This window comes from Peromyscus leucopus, unplaced genomic scaffold, assembly GCF_004664715.2.
Source record: "Peromyscus leucopus breed LL Stock unplaced genomic scaffold, UCI_PerLeu_2.1 scaffold_1222, whole genome shotgun sequence".
In the NCBI taxonomy this organism is placed as follows: Eukaryota; Metazoa; Chordata; class Mammalia; order Rodentia; family Cricetidae; genus Peromyscus; species Peromyscus leucopus.
Window position 1 is genome coordinate 13,270 of NW_023504361.1, and position 17,039 is coordinate 30,308.

The 17,039-nt window shown below is 41.6% G+C and overlaps 2 pseudogenes; both read left to right on the forward strand.

The window, feature by feature from the left end:
- The first annotated feature begins 3,506 nt into the window (after positions 1-3,506).
- On the forward strand, positions 3,507-4,673 carry LOC114687248 (annotated as a pseudogene).
- Positions 4,674-10,060: 5,387 nt separating this feature from the next.
- LOC114687242 lies at positions 10,061-12,584 on the forward strand (annotated as a pseudogene).
- The last annotated feature ends 4,455 nt before the right edge of the window (positions 12,585-17,039 follow it).

Here is a 17,039-nt window from a genome sequence, read left to right on the forward strand (position 1 = left end):
AAAGAGTCTGCATCAAAAAACAAAAACTAAAACTAAATGGTGGGGGAGGGGCAAGAAAATGCCTTAAAGACAGCCCTATAGACAATCTGATGGCTTTTCTCAAGTGAGGTTCCTGTCTCCAGATGACCATACCTTGTGTCAAGTTCATGCCGAGGCCACTAGCACAGCTGCTTAGAGAAACAGGGTTGTTTTAATTACTGCTTAATAGCATACTGTGTGTGGTCTTAAGAAAGTATACTACTGGTATGGTGAGATGCTAATGTTTAGAGCACTGGCTGCTCTTCTACAAGAATCAAGTTCAGTTCCCAGGAACCACATTGAAGATCTCAATCGTCTATACCTCTAGTTCTAGGAAATCTTAAACCTTCTCCTGGACTCCTCTGGTATGTGGCACACAATTGCTACACAAACATAAATGCAAACATAAAAGCCATTAAATATGTAAATAAATAATAAACAAACAAATAAATACATAAAATTTAAAAGAAAGTTCAGTAGTGTTTTTGAGCAGTTTGCAACATCTTTGAAAATCCAACTGTCCAGGCAGGAGGGGAGTCAGCTTTTTCTGGGTTTGTCCCTGGTTCTAGGATGGACACACACTCAAGTATAATGACAGCACACATTGAATTCTGTTACTCAAGAAGCAAAATAAAGAAAGACATAAAGTTAAGAGAAAGTGGGAGTACATTTGGAGGTGTTGGGGGAGGAACATGGATGAACAGAATCAAGATTCATAGTGTACATGAGAGAAATTCTCAAAGAATTAATAAGAAAAGTATATGGAAAAATGGTAATTTCAATAAACCAATGAAAATTCAGCATGATGTTAAGAATATGTTGTGCTCCTTCACTGCCTGTCTCCGTTGTGGAAGCTTCTCAGTAAGCCATGGTGCCAACTACTCATCACAGGCAAGCACAGGTGACCCAGAGCTCTACACACTTCAAGAACACAGCAGTAAGAAATTGCAAAGGATGTTACTGCAATGATAATCTGACCTTTGCTCTTCTTTCTACCATAGCTGCTTCTTCCGTGCTGGTAGGAGAGGGTTTCAAGACTGTGTGTAGCAGGAATCTTAAAGAGTCTTATTAATAAAACAAACTCAGGGCCTGGTATTGGGATGAATGCTGGAAGATCAGAGAAGAAAAAACAAGCCACAGCTTCCTCACCTTGACAGTTCCTCAGCTGATCCTGTTTCCTCAGACTGGAAGCTTCTGTGTCCTCAATCCAATGGCTCTCAGCTGAACTGCTGCTCAAAAGCCTGAAGCTTAACCAGCTAAAAGCTTCTAGTTTCTGGTCCTCATGCCTTATATACCTTTCTTCTTCCTACCATCACTCCCTGGGATTAAAGGCTAGCTTTCTGGGATTAAAGGTGTGAGTCACCATGCTTGGCTGTATCCTTGAACACATGGATTTCTGTCTCTGGAATGCTAGCATTAAAGGCGTGTGCTACCACTGCCTATCTTCTATGTTTAACATTGTGGCTATTCTGTCTTTGACCCCAGATAAGTTTATTAGTGTGCACAATAGTTTGGGGAACACAATACCACCACAACTATGGTTTGCTATGGAATGAGAAATCTCATGGGCAGAGCCCATGATTTATGTTCAGATGGTCTGTTTCCCCTGTGAAAGACAGCTCCCTCACACAAGTCTCCAGGAACTCAAGGGAGCATTGGGCTTACCATTTAACAATCTTTCAAGCAAATGAGAAGTCTAGAAGTGGTCAAATACAGACTTTTCAAATGACAGATTTGAGAGAGTAGGGACCTGGCATCAATGACCTTAACCCATGGGTGAAGACAAGCAGATGACACTTTTCAGCCACCTGTGGGTAGTCTAGGTACAGAAACAAAAAGTGAATAATTCAAAACCAACTGATACATGAACAATATTGAGGAATGAGCAGCATTGGAGCCAGACTTATGGAGGGCTAGGCTGGCAATTTCTGAGCTGATTGAATCATTAAACATATTTCAGTGCCTTTTAGGCATACTGAGTCTCTCAAAAACATAAAGAACTAGAAAGAGACCAGAGATGTGGGAAGCATTTTACCACTCACTTTTTAGAAGGGGAAACATCCCTAAGCCTCTTCTTTGATATATGGTAGATATGTTCTGCAACCTTGGGTAACCAGAATCCTGTCTCACTTTTAAGGCCCAGCAGTGTAAGCATGCACGTTCAAAGCTTAAAGAGGACAGAACTCAACAGCGAAGGATGAAAATTATGAGATATTGAGAAACTGAATCTTAACAGTCAGCAGGATGGAACTGACAAGCACTAAGGATTTTCTCATAGCACACCCTTAAGTGGATATAGAAGAGTGTTTCCAAGGAGGATTATCTGAGGGGGAGGAGCAAGACCACCAATGAAAGTTGGTGGAGCTATGCTGGGGACTATGAGTCTGGATGGGATAAACGGCAGAAGACAGTCACTTTCAGAAGTTCCTGCCTGGCTCTGCTTCCTGCCCACCATATATGAATACGTCCACCCTGCCCTCAATCTTGTGACCACTGAGACCCCTGACAGATAAGGAAATCACCCCTTCCTGGATCATGTTTATGGGAGGAATTGGTATAAAATCCCTAGAAGAGTCAATAACAGCTATCTAGGAATGGACACCATACCTTATTTTATGGAAGATGAACCACAGTAAGCAAAATACACTTGTGATAGTTATTCTTCATTCTCAACTTATTTAGATATGGAATTAACTAAAACCCTAACATGGAGGGCACAGCAGTGAGAAGTGTTTTGCTTCAGTTGAAGTGGGTAGATCCACTTAAAATACAGACTTTGGAAGTAAAAAGACACAAACATCTAATCTGGATCTCAGGGCCTGAAAACACACGCCTTTAATCCAGATGTTGAGGCTGGAAGAAACACCCTAAATTGGGCCACATCCTATGCTGCAAGCCTATAAAAGGAAATGGAAGAAGGAAGCTATTGCTCTTTGCTTGTTTGCCCTCACTTTGCAGCAAGTTCATTCCTTCCCTGGCATTAGAGAGTATTTCTGTGGAATTCCAGCATATACTGAAGACCAGTGGACACATCCAGCCTCTTGGACTGGGTAAGTACTGGAATCTTGGACTTTCCCTTCATAGCTAGCCAATGTGGGATTAGCAGGACTGCAGCCCTAAGTCATTCTAATAAATCCCCTTTGTTCATACAAAGAAAGATTCATTGCATATGTTCTGTTCCTCTAGAGAACTCTAGTACAACATTTTTGATTTGAGTGTATAACATGTACCAAATTTTCAAAAGTTGTGTATCATTGTCAAAACTAGATATATATATATATTGACCTAAGATTCAATTTAGGAAAAAAAAATGGAGTGGTGTAAGAGTACCTAGAAGCCTAGACTGTCTTCTCTGAAACTAGTATTGAAAAATGGATAGAAAATTTCAGAGACCCAAATTTCCACCCTCATGGAAGACAGAACAGAGGTGAAACAGAAACTAAAAATCTAAATTCTGTTATTGTGTCTCACAGGGTAAAGAGAAAACACTTGCTAGTTCTTCATTTTCAATCCAGTTGAACCTTCAAACTACCTGCAGGAGAAATGTCAGGAGACTGGATAGCCCAGAGATGTGAGTACACACAAATCAGAGTCCAGAATTTCTCCTACAGGTGGACCATCAGCAACTTCTGTTTTTATTATGGAAAGCATTAGAAACCCAACTTTCTCAATAGGAGCCAATGACAAATGGTGTTTGAGAGTATACCCAAATAGAGTTGATGAAGAAAGTGAAGATTACATGTCAGTTTACCTAGTGTCCAAAGAGTCATGTTTGGGCAAAGTTCCAGTTCTGGATCGTAAGTGCTGAAGGAGAGAAAATGAAAAGTATGAGGAGCCCAAGAGCATTTAGGTTCCTGCCAGATGTAGAGCAGTGATTCAGAAAGTACATCCTTTTAAAACTCTACTTGTCCTATGCACCTTGGCGTCTCCTAGATGATGGGCTCACTCTTCCCTGCAAGGTGAGCATGGTCCAGGACTACTTCAGTATCTCTGACCAGAACAGGAAACCGGGAATCCAAGTTCCAAGGTGCACATTGGCAGATGAGCTAGGAGAGCTGTGGGAGAATTCCTGATTCACAGACTGCTGCCTGGTGGTAGCCGGCCAGGAATTCTAGGCTCACAAGGCCATCTTAGGAGCTTGCTCTCCAGTTTTCAGAGCCATGTTTGAACATGACATGGAAGAGAGCAAAAAGAACCGCATTGAAATCCATGACCTAGAGCCACAAGTCTTCAAGACAATGATGGACTTCATTGACACAGGAACAGCACCAGACCTTGACAACATGGCAGATGCTGTGCTGGCAGCTACTGACATGTATGGGCTGGAGCCTTTGAAGGTCATGTGTGAGGATGCCCTCTTCAGGGACATTTCTGTGGTCCTGCCCACACTCTCTTCCTGGCTGACCTCCACAGATCAGGGCAGCTGAAAAGTCAGACACTGGATTTCATTACAGCTCACGCTTCTGAGATCTCTGAGACCACAGGCTGGAAGACAATGGTGGGCTCATATCTCCACTTAGTGGCTGAAGCATACTGTTCCCTGGCTTCTGCTCACCTCCCTTTCCTGGAGCACCCTATTAAACACTTGAAGCAATTCTAGGACCTGGTCTCCTAGAAGCAGCAGCCAGTGTTGTTACAAATGACACCTGGGTAGACTATGGGATGTGTAGAGCATTTATAGTGAAAGGAGAGAAAGACAGCATGGTGGCTGAGTCTTTAATATAGCTGTAAATGAGTTGAATGGCAGGTTGGGGGAGGGGGAGGTCTGGACTCTGATACAGTCTACCCAGACTCTACCCTGTTACTGTACTGCTTTAATTTTTGTCCAATGAGTTGGAAACTGGAATTCATTTTAGTTGCTGGCCCCAAGCATGTTACAACAGGGTTTCTTTAGAGAAACTTGTATGGATTGGACTGAGCAGAACATAAGGTCATGGGCTCAGAGCAAAGTAGAAAACAAACATGAATGTTTGATTACAAGAGAAGGGGAAGAGAAAGAAGACATTTTTTTCTCCAAACTCAGTGTGTGGTACTGGAGAGATGACTCAGTTGCCTAAAGCCATTGTTGCTCTTGCAGAGAACCCTTGTTCGGTTCTCCTCTTGTCTCCATGGACAGACACATCCATCTCTGTAGACTGTACCTACCCAAATAAAATATCAAATGAATAAAAAATTTAAAATCAGTTTCTGGATTCCAGTGGTGTTTCTGTTTGAAGAAAGCCATTTTAGTCCATCCAGCTCTGCTCAGCTGTGAAAGTTTATGCAGCAACCTCACTGCTACACACACACACACACACACACACACACACACACACACACACACACACTGTCAATGAAAGGATACCAGATGAAATTCTGTTATACTCATAGATTTGTACCTAGCCCAATCATCATCAGTTAGGCTTTCTCCAGCATCTGATGGGAGCAGATACTGAGTTCCACAGCCAAACATTAGATAGAGCTCAGGGAACCTCAAGGAAGAGGGGAAGCCAGGATTGTAGGAGGGGTCAAAGACATCAGGTAGACAAATCTCATGGGGACTCACAGAGACTGAAAAGGCAATCACAGTGGGTCTGTACTAAGTCCTCTGTAATCATGTTGTGGTTGTTTAGCTCCGTGCTTTTGTGGGACTCCTAACTGTGGGAATTTGGGAAGTCTCTGACTTGTTTGTCCGATCTTGGAAACCTTTTTTTCCTTCTGGTTTGGTTCCTCGAGGCTTACTATAAATGTTTGTGCTTACTCTTATTCATCTTCTTATATTATGTTCATTTCATATCCCCAGGAGGCCTGTGCTTTTCTCAAGAGCAACAGAGGAGTAGTACATCTGTGTGGAGTAGAGGGAGGGGCGACTATTCAGAATGTATTGTATGACATCAGAAAAAGTAAAAACAAAAAGGAAAAAATTACAAAAAGTTGGAAAGACATTTGAGAAAGAAGTATTTGGACAGATCTGCAAAGGAACAAAGAATGTGAAGATCCTTTTGTCCCCTTTAAATGAGGAGGTCAATAATCAAGTAGACAGGACGAATTGCTAGGTGGACAGTCAGACTCTCCCCAAGCCATCCTTTTTATTGCCCCATGTGCCCATGGTTAAAGTAGTCAAGGTAGCTGTGATACAGGTTATGCAATAGATCAACAACATGATATCCACTCATCAAGACTGATCTGGTTACAGCTGTTGTTGAATGCCAGATCTGTCTACAGCAAAGACCAACACAGAGCCCCAGAGATGTCACCACTTCCCCAGGCTGAAAATCCAGCAGCTTGGTGATAGGATGACTACTTTGTCCTTACAGGAGTAGATGCCTATTGTAGTTATGGATTTGCCTTTCAAGCATGTAATGATTTTACCAAAACTACTACACAAGGACTAGCAGAATGCTTGTCAATCACCATGTTATTTACACAGTATAGATTCTGACCAAGGTAGAGGAAGTATTCCTGACTGGAGCCACAACAAACATTTCATTGAACTGGAAACTCAGACTTCTCCCAAGCTGCTTTGAAGTTTTGATGTCCTTAATCCAACAGGCCAAAATGAAATAACAGTCTTAGGAGGGGTGATTGACTAAGACAAACATCAGGAAATTGGATTGCTTCTCCACAATGGAGTGAAGAAAGATTTACAACCATCAGGCAGGGCTACTCAAGGTGCCATATTTTCTAATGACTAAAGATGATGAGAGACTCCAACTGCCTAATCCAGGCAGATGACAAAAGGTGCAGACACACCAGTAATGAAGAAAATATCACAACTCCAGTAAAGGGGCCAAGATGGGTAGTGATATTCCCACTGAAGGAGAGTAAAAACCACCAATGCAAATATTTTGGGTCAAACTAAATAAGCTTTATTTTCTGATATAATAGGTTTTCTCCCTACTCCCAGGTTCGAGAGAATAGCCAAGAGCACAGGAGAAGTGGGTTTTTATAACTCAAAAATGCAAGGCTAAGGGTTTTCCAAGGGTTGGGGTGTTCTATAGGATTTTTGGTGATTAGGGACTTGTCTGAACTTTTTCACAAGGAGCCAAAGACAAACAGAAATAGTCTTTGAGAATATACCTGACTGGGTCTATCAAGAAAGCAAAGATTACTTACTTACTTACAAGGTTACTGTCAGTTTACTTAGTGTTGTTCAACTGTGGGTCTGGATGGAATAAAAGGGAGGAAAACATAGAGTCACCTTCATGGTTTCCTGGCTCTGCTTCCTACTTACCATGTATAAACTCTTCACCTGCTGTTCATGTTGTGAAAACTAAGTCCACTGACTTAAGGAAAACACCCCTTCCCTGATGGTGTTTATAGCAGTAATCATTGTAAAACATAACAAGAGTGAATAATAGCTGTGCAAAAGTTGACATGATCCCTTATATTGGAAGATTAACCACATGAAGCAAAACATAATTGTGATGGCTATTCTTGGTTCTCAACTTGACCATATCTGGAATTAAGTAACCCCCAAAATGGAGAGCACATCTGTGAGAAATTATTGCTTAAGTTGATGTAGGTAGATCCATTTGAGGAATAAAGACACGCATCTGTAATGTAAATTGAAGGCTGGGAGATACAATGAAGATTGGGCTACTTTATTTTATTAATCATTACATATTATTCATTACCTTCATATTCTCCTTGATGATGGTGTCTCTACTCAACTCTTGTTTAAAAATAATTCTCAGCCATTGTTTTATTTGTTCTTTCATTGATTTTTTAGAGATTAAGTAACTTAAGAAAAATAACCTCAACTCAAAGGAACTATGTTTCCCAGGGTTCCCTTAAACTTCCTGTATATTCCAGGCTGTCACTTCAGATTTCCCTTGCCTCCTGAATATAAAGACAGAATGTTTCCAGCTTCAGAATCTGTTCTTTGGGAGGCAGGATGTATTTAAGGAGTGGACTTTGGGGTGGGGTGTTATTGAGTTTGTTTTGGTTTTAGAGACAGGATCTCATTTGGTATGCCCAGATACACCAATCACTCTCTGCTGCCTCAGTTTCCTGGTCAATCCCCTTCTATGTAGTAAAAAAATCTGTTGTGGTCTCTTTCCTGTCAGACCCCATCCCCACTGGTTCACAAGGATCTTCTCCCCAATCTTCCTTCCCCCAACTCATCCCATCTTCCCAGCCTCCAACACCTGCATGCATTCATTAAGAACACACCAGCAGAAGAAGACAGGAAAATGGGTAAGCCAACTGAAGAACTCCATCACTCCCTCTTTCCCTCCAAATCCAATCCCACAGTCGGATCCCTAGAGTTGCAACAGAACACCAACTGCAGCTTTCCTCCCCCACTCACCCACCCAACCAACCCACATCTCCTGTGGATCTCATCAAAATTCTTCCCCTATTTTTTTCATAAGATTTTTATTGATTATTTGGAAATTTCACATCATGGAACCCAATACCCTTGCTTCCCAGTCACCTCAGTTCAGACACCTCACCCTTGGGCCTTGCCCCAGAAAAAAAAAAGAAGGTAAAATGAACAAGTCCAATTTGAATTGCCCATATATTCACTGGAACATGGTCAAACTCCTGGTGTCCAGCCCCTAAAATAAAACCGAGTCTTTCCCAATTGCTGCCCCCACCCAATTCTGGAGAGTTATATGTCTGCATCCTTATCACAGTTTTTAAGATTTCTCTTTGATGGCTTTCTGTCTAGGCTGTTACTTTTGGGAAGGATGGGGGAAGTAGAGGTTGTCACAGACACCTTCTATGTCCCTCTTTCTCAACTCTGAGTCTGCACTCATCAATCCCATGACAGAAGGAGCTTCCTTGCCCTTACAGTCATCAGGAGCATGGATCCTGGACTTACATATGGTTTCTGGTTACAGCACACACCATGGAAATTTACATGGTCCCTGGCATCAACAAGTGTCGCTGAACTAAGCATAGTCTCCTGTGGCAATACTGAACATAGACATCAACCTAGCTCTCTGCTGATGGAATTAAAGATGTGTACCACCATTTCCTGGCTCTGTTTCTCTTTTAGACTGGATTAATCTCCCGTAGCCCAGTGTGGCCTTGAAGTCACAGAAATCCAGATGGATCTCTGCCTCTGCACCCACATATGTAAAAGAAACATTACTAAATCTTAAATCACATATCAAATCCCACACACTAATAGTGGAAGGCTTCATCTCCACACTCTCACCAATGGACAGGTTTGCCAGACAGAAACTAAACAGAAAAATAAGGGAACTAACAGACATTATAACTCAAATGGAATTAATAGATATCTACAGAACATTTCTCCCAAACACAAGAGACTATACCTTCTTCTCAGTATCCCATGGTAACTTCTCTAAAATTGACCACATACCTGGTCACAAAGCAAATCTCAACAGATACAAAAAAAATTGGAATCATCTCCTGTATTTTAACGAACCACCTTCAAAAACAACATAAATTATAGAAAGTCTACAAACTCATGGAAACTGAATAATGCTCAACTGAATCACCAGTGCATCAAGGAAGAAAGAAAGAAAGAAATTAAAGACTTTCTAGAATTCAGTGAAAATGAATGTACAACATACCCAAACTTATGGGACACCATGAAAGCAGTACTAAGAGCAAAGTTCATAGATCTAAATGCCTACATAAAGAAGTTGGAAAAATCTCAAACTATCAACTTAACAGTACACCTGAAAGCTCTAGAACAAAAAGAAGCAAACTCATCCAGGAGGAGTAGATGCCAGGAAATAATCAAATTGAGGGCTGAAATCAATAAAATAGAAACAAAGAGAACAATACAAAGAGCCAATGAAACAAAGAGTTGGTTCTTTGAGAAAATCAACAAGATAGACAAATCCTTATCCAAACTAAAAGGCAGAGAGAGAATATCCAAATTAACAAAATCAGAAATAAAATGGGAAACATAGCAACTGACGATGAGGAAATCCAGAGAATCATCAGGTCATACTTTAAAAACCTGTATTCCGGCTTTTGACGCTAAGTTGGGTGGGGTAGAGAGTAGGGGGCGGTAGTCGGGGGGGGGCGGGGGGGGTGGTGGTGGTGGGAGAAAGAGGAGGCTGCAGCGAATCACTTATAAATGGCGCCTAAGCAGGACGCAAAGCCAAATTCCAGGAGGGCAAGCAAGTGCTGTGCTTTCATGGGCCTCTTCTCTATGAAGCAAAGTGTGTAAAGGGTGCCATAAAGGACAAACAAGTGAAATACTTTATCCATTACAGTGGTTGGAATAAAAATTGGGATGAATGGGTTCCAGAAAGCAGAGAACTCAAATCCGTGGATACCAATTTGCAGAAACAGCGAGAGCTTCAAAAGGCCAATCAGGAACAATATGCAGAGGGCAAGATGAGAGGAGCTGCTCCAGGAAAGAAGACATCTGGTCTGCAACAGAAAAAGGTTGAAGTGAAAACAAAAAAGAACAAGCAGAAAACACCTGGGAAAGGAGATGGTGGCAGTGCCAGTGAGACACCTCAGCCTCCCAGGAAGAAAAGAGCCCGGGTAGATCCTGCACTTGAAAATGAAGAAACATTCACGAACAGAGTTGAAGTTAGTAAAGATTTCAGAGGAGCTGAAACCATAGTTTGTGGATGACTGGGGCTTGATTACCAGACAAAAGCAGCTTTCTTATCTTCCTGCCAAGAAGAATGTGGATTCCATTTTGGAGGATTATGCAAATTATAAGAAATCCTGAGGAAATACAGATAATAAGGAGTATGCTGTTAATGAGGTTGTAGCAGGGACAAAGGAATACTTCAATGTAATGCTGGGCACTCAGCTACTCTACAAATTTGAGAGACCACAGTATGCTGAAATTCTTTTTTTTTTATTATTTATTTTTTATTTTACAACACCATTCAGTTCCACATAATAGCCACAGATTCCCCTGTTCTCCCCCCCACGCCCCCCTCCCACTCCCCCAGCCCACCCCCCACTCCCACCTCCTCCAGATCAAGGTTTCCCCCGAGGACCAGGATGGACCTGATAGACTCAGTCCAGGCAGGTCCAGTCCCCCGCTCCCAGACCGAGCCAAGCATCCCTGCATAAGTCCCAGGATTCAAACAGCCAACTCATGCAACGAGCCCAAGACCCAGCACCACCGCCTAGCTGCCTCCCAAACAGATCAAGCCAAATGACTGTCTCACCCATTCAGAGGGCCTGATCCAGTTGGGGGCCCCTCAGCCTTTGGTTCATAGTTCATGTGCTTCCATTCATTTGGTTATTTGTCCCTGTGCTTTATCCAACCTTGGCTTCAACAATTCTCGCTCATATAAACCCTCCTCTTTCTCACTAAATAGACTCCCAGCGCTCCACCAGGGGCCCAGCCGTGGATGTCTGCATCCAGATTCCTCAATCCTTGGATGGGGTTTATGGCACAACTATCAGGGTGTTTGGCCATCCCATCACCAGAGTAGGTCAGTCCCGTCTCTCGACCATTGCCAGCAGTCTTTTGCAGGGGTATCTTTTGGATCTCCGTGGGCCTCCCTAGCTCTCTGCTTCCTCCCCTTCTCATGTGGTCTTCATTTACCATGGTCTCCTATTCCTTATTCTCCCTCTCTTTTCTTGATCCAGCTAGGATCTCCCACTCTCTTTCCCTCGACTGTCGCCCTTCATTGGTCCCACTCATGTGCAGGCTGTTCATGTAGATCTCATCCATTTCTCCGTGTCTTTCTTGGGGTCCCGTTTTCCAGGTAGCCTCACTAGTGATGTGAGTAGCAGTCCAGTCATCCTTGTTCCACATCTAGCATCTTCCTATGAGTGAGGATATACCATATTTGTCTTTCTGAGTCTGGGTTACCTCACTCAGGATGATTTTTTCTAGATCCATCCATTTGCCTGCAAACCTCACGACGTCATTGTTTTTCTCTGCTGAGTAGTATTCCATTGTGTATATGCGCCACAATTTATTTATCCATTCTTCAGTTGAAGGGCATCTAGGTTGTTTCCAGGTTTTGGCTATTACAAACAATGCTGATATAAACATAGCTGAGCAAGTGCTCTTGTGGTATGATTGAGCATTTCTTGGGTATATGCCCAGGAGTGGTATAGCTGGATCTTGGGGGAGATTGATTCCCAATTTTCTAAGAAAGCGCCATATTTATTTCCAAAGTGGTTGTACAAGCTTGCATTCCCACCAGCAGTGGAGGAGAGTTCCTAGTTCCACATCCTCTTCAGCAGTATGCTGAAATTCTTGTAGATCACCCTGATGCACCAGTGTCCCAGGTGTATGGAGAACCACATTTACTGAGATTATTTGTGCGAATTGGAGCAATGTTGGCCTATACACCTCTAGATGAGAAAAGCCTTGCTTTATTATTGAACTATCTACATGATTTCCTCAAGTACCTGGCAAAGAATTCTGCAACATTGTTCAGTGCCAGTGATTATGAAGTGGCTCCTCCTGAGTACCATCGGAAAGCCATGTGAGGGGTGTGCTCTCTCTCACTCGTGCTTGGATCTCTGTAAACAGTTTGATTCTTAGTCCTTCTCTTGTACAAATGATGTGCTTTGAAGACCGTTAGTGTATAACAGAATTGATGTTTGTTTTCTGTTTGATTTTAAACAGAGAAAAATAAAAGGAGTGCCTGCTCCTTTTTTCTTTCTTTTTTTCATTTCAAAGTTTCTACCAGTGTATTCAGTGATGGACAACAGAGAGACATGCTGTACAGTGTTTTATTGCCTAGTTGACAAAGCTGCTTTTGAATGCTGGTGGTTCTGTTCCTTTGACACTACGCACTTTTATGTGTTAATGCTCTATGACAAAATGCTCTGATTCCTAGTGCCAAAGATTCACTTCACTATATATAACTGAACACTCATCCATCTGTGCTCTTTTTTTTTTTTTTTTTTAAAATAGTGCTTAACGAGCCCATCCTTTGCAAGTGATCCATGTTGTTCCTTAGGCATTTTATCTTTGCTTAATTGTTAAAGAATGGTGGCTTGTTTCATGGTTTTTGTATCTATGTCTAATGCACGTTTTAACATGATAGACACAATGCATCGTGTAGCTACAGTTTTATGGAAAAGTCAGTCTTGTAGGAATTGTTTTTCAGATCTTCAATGAATTTTTCTTTAAATTTCAAAAAAAAAAAACCCTGTACTCCACAAAATTGGGAAATCTAAAAGAAATGGACAATTTTTTGCATAGGTACTATATACCCAAAATAAATCAAGACCAGATAAACAATTTAAATAGATCTATAACCCTAAGGAAATAGAAAAGTCATTAAAAGTCTCCCAATCAAAAAAAGCCCAGGACGAGATGGTTTCAGCACAGAATTCTACCAGAATTTCAAAGAAGAGCTAATACCAATACTTCTCAAATTGTTCCACATGATAGAAACAGAAGGAACATTGCCAAATTCTTTCTATGAGGCTACAGTTACCCTGATACCAAAACCATACAAAGATTCAACAAGGAAAGAGAATTATAGACCAATAAGCCTCATGAACATTGGTGCAAAAATACTCAATAAAATACTGGCAAACTGAATCCAAGAACACATTAAAAAATCATCCATCATGATCAATCAAGTAGGCTTCATCCAGAGATGCAGGGATGGCTCAACATACGAAGATCTGTCGATTTAATCCAGCACATAAACAAACTGAAAGAAAAAAAAAACACATGATCATCTCTTTAGATGCTGGAAAAGCCTTTGAAAAAATTCAACACCTCTTCATGATAAAGGTCCTGGAGAGATCAGGAATACAAGGAACATATCTAAACAGCAAGCCGATAGCCAACATCAAATTAAATGGAGAGAAACTCAAATTGATGCCACTAAAATCAGGAACAAGATAAGGCTGTTCACTCTCCACATATCTATTCAATATAGTACTCAAAGTTCTAGCTAGAGAATTAACACAACAAAAGGAGATCAAAGGGATAGAAATTGGAAAGGAAGAAATCAAACTATCACTATTTGCAGATGTTATGATCGTATACATAAGTGGCCCCAGAAATTCTACCAGAGACCTCCTACAAGTGATAAACATCTTCAGTAACATGGCAGAATACAAGATTAACTAAAAAATAATTCAATAGCCCTCTGATACACAAATTGCAAAAGGGCTGAGGAAGAAGTCAGAGAAACATCACCCTTTACAATGGCCACAAATAATATAAAATGCCTTGGGGTAACTCTAACCTAAGAAATGAAAGACCTGTATGACAAGAGCTTTAAGTTATTGAGGAAAGAAATTGAAGAAGATATCAGAAAATGGAAAGATCTTCCATGTTCATGGATAGGTAGAACCAACATATTAAAAATGGCAATCTTACCAAAAGCAATCTACAGATTCAATGCAATCCCCATCAAAATCCCAACAAAATTCTTCACAGACCTCAAAAGAACAATACTCAGCTTCATATGGAAAAACAGAAAACCTAGGATATCTAAAACAATTCTTTACAATAAAGCAATTTCTGGAGGCATCACCATCCCTGACTTCATGCTCTACTACAGAGCTATAGTAATAAAAACAGCTTGGTATTGGCATAAAAACCACCATGTGGACCAATGGAACTGAATTGAAGTGTCTGACATTAATCAACACACCTATGAACACCTGAATTTTGACAAGAAAGCCCAAACTGTCCAATGGAAAAGAGAAAGTATCTTTAACAAATGGTGCTGGCGTAACTGGATGTCAACTTGCAGAAGATTGCAAATAGATCCATATCTATAATCATGCACAAACTCAAATCCAAGTGGATCAAAGACCTCAACATAAATACAACAACACTGATCCTGATAGTGGAGAAAGTAGGAAGTGGCCTAGAATGCACTTGCCCAGGAGACCACTTCCTAAATATAACACCAACACAGACACTGAGACAATGAATGGGACTTCCTGAAAATGGAGAAGCTTCTGTAAGGCAAAGCATACAGTAAATAAGAGAAAATAACAGCCTATAGAATGGGAAAAGATCTTCACCAACCTCACATCTGACTGAGAGCAGATCTCCAAAATATATAAAGAGCTCAAGAAACTAGACAGGAAAATATCAAACAATACAATTTAAAAAAATGGGCGACAGAGCTAATCAGAGAATTCTCAATAGAAGAAACCCACCATAGACTACTGGCAATGGTTGAGAGGGTGCCTGAGCTGACCTACTCTGGTAATCGGATGGCTGAATACCCTAACTGTCATCATAGAACTCTCATCCAGTGACTGATGGAAGCACATATCCACGGCCGGGTCCCAGGCAGAGCTCCAGGAGTCCAATCGACAAGAGAGGGGGGATTCTATGATCAAGAGATACCGAGACCATGATTGGAAAAAGCACAGGGACAACTAGCCAAACTAGTGGAAACATGAACTGTGGACCAACAGCTGAGGAGCCCCCATGGTACTGGACTAGGCCCTCTGGATAAGCAAGACAGTTGTTGAGCTTGAACTGTGTAGGGGTCCCCCAGGCAGTGGGACCAGGACCTGTCCCTAGTGCATGAGCCAGCTTTTTGGAACCTAGTGCCTATGGTGAGACACTTTGTGCAGCCTTGGTGCAGGCAGGAGGGGCTTAGACCTGCCTCAACTGAATGTACCATGCTCTGCTGACTCCCCATGGGAGACCTTGCCTTGGAGGAGGTGGGAGTGATGGGTAGGTTGTGGGGGAAGGCTGGGGGTTAGGAGAACAAGAGAATCTGTGGTTGATATGTAAAATGAATAGAAAATCTCTTAATTAAAAAAAGGAGAAAAAAGAAAAGAAAAATGCTCTTCCTGCATTTAATGATATGACAATGTGGTTTATGTCTTCCTGAGGTTTGGTCACTTGTGGGTTTATATGGTCAATTACTTTTTTTAATTTTTGTATATTGAACTGTCCCTACATATCTGGGGAAAAGCCTAATTCCTCATGGTAAATTATCTTTGAATAATTTGAGATTCAATTTGAAATTATTTAATGAGTATTTTTTCATCAGTGTTCATAAGGGAATTGGTCTGTGATTTAGGTATCAGTGTAATTTTAGACTCATAAAATAAATTGGGCAAGGATCCTAAGTTTCTAGTTTCTGGAATAATTTGAGGAGGATGGGCAATAACTCGTCTTCAAATGGCAGGTAGATTGCTGTGCCAAAACTATCTGTTTCTGGGTTTCATTTGTTGGGGAGACTTCTAGTGATCATGCTATTTTACTAGTGTTTTTTGTCTGTTTATAATACATATCTGATCTTGATTTTGTTTTTGTTAATGGGACTTGATGTTTGTTTTTATAATTTTTATTCTTTTTCATTTTATATACCAACCACAGATTCCCCTCTTATCCCTCCTCTTGCTCCCGCTTCCCCCTGCCTTTTCCCCTTCCCTCCACCACTCATAACCTCTTCCAACAGGGTAAGTTTTCCAGTGGGGGGACATGCTAAACCTGGTACATTCAGTTGAGGTAGGACCAAGCCCCTCCCCAGTGCATCAAGGGTGAGCAAGGTATCTGGCCATAGGTAATGTGATCCAGAAAGCCAGCTCGTGCACCAGGAATAGATCCTGATCACACTGCCATGGGCCCCTCAAACCCACCCAGCTACACAACTGTCTCCCCTATGCAAAGGTTCTAGTTTGGTCCTGTGCAGGTTCCACACCTATAGGTCTAAAGTTCATGAGTTCCTTTGAGCTTGGTTCAGTCGTCTCTGTAGATTTTCCCATCATAATCTTGGCACCCTTTGCTCATATAATCCCTCTTCCCCTTCTTCAACTGGACTCCCACCCAGAGCTCAGCCTGGTGCTTGGTTGTGGATCTTTGCATCTGCTTCTATCAGTTATTGGATGAAGGCTCTATGATAATAACACTCAGGGTATTCACCAGTCTTATTACCCGGGTAGGCCAGTTCAGGCACCCTCACACTATTGCTAGTAGTCTAATCTGGGGTTGTGGGTTCATGGGAATTTCCCTAGCACCAGATTTCTTCCTTACCCCATAATGCCTCCTTCTATCAAGATATCTCTTTCATTGCTTTCCCACTCCGTCTTTGCCCCACCTCAACCATCCCATTCCCTCATGTTCTCATCCCCCATCCCCTACATTTAATTGCCCCCACCTCATCCCCAGTTTAATCATGGAT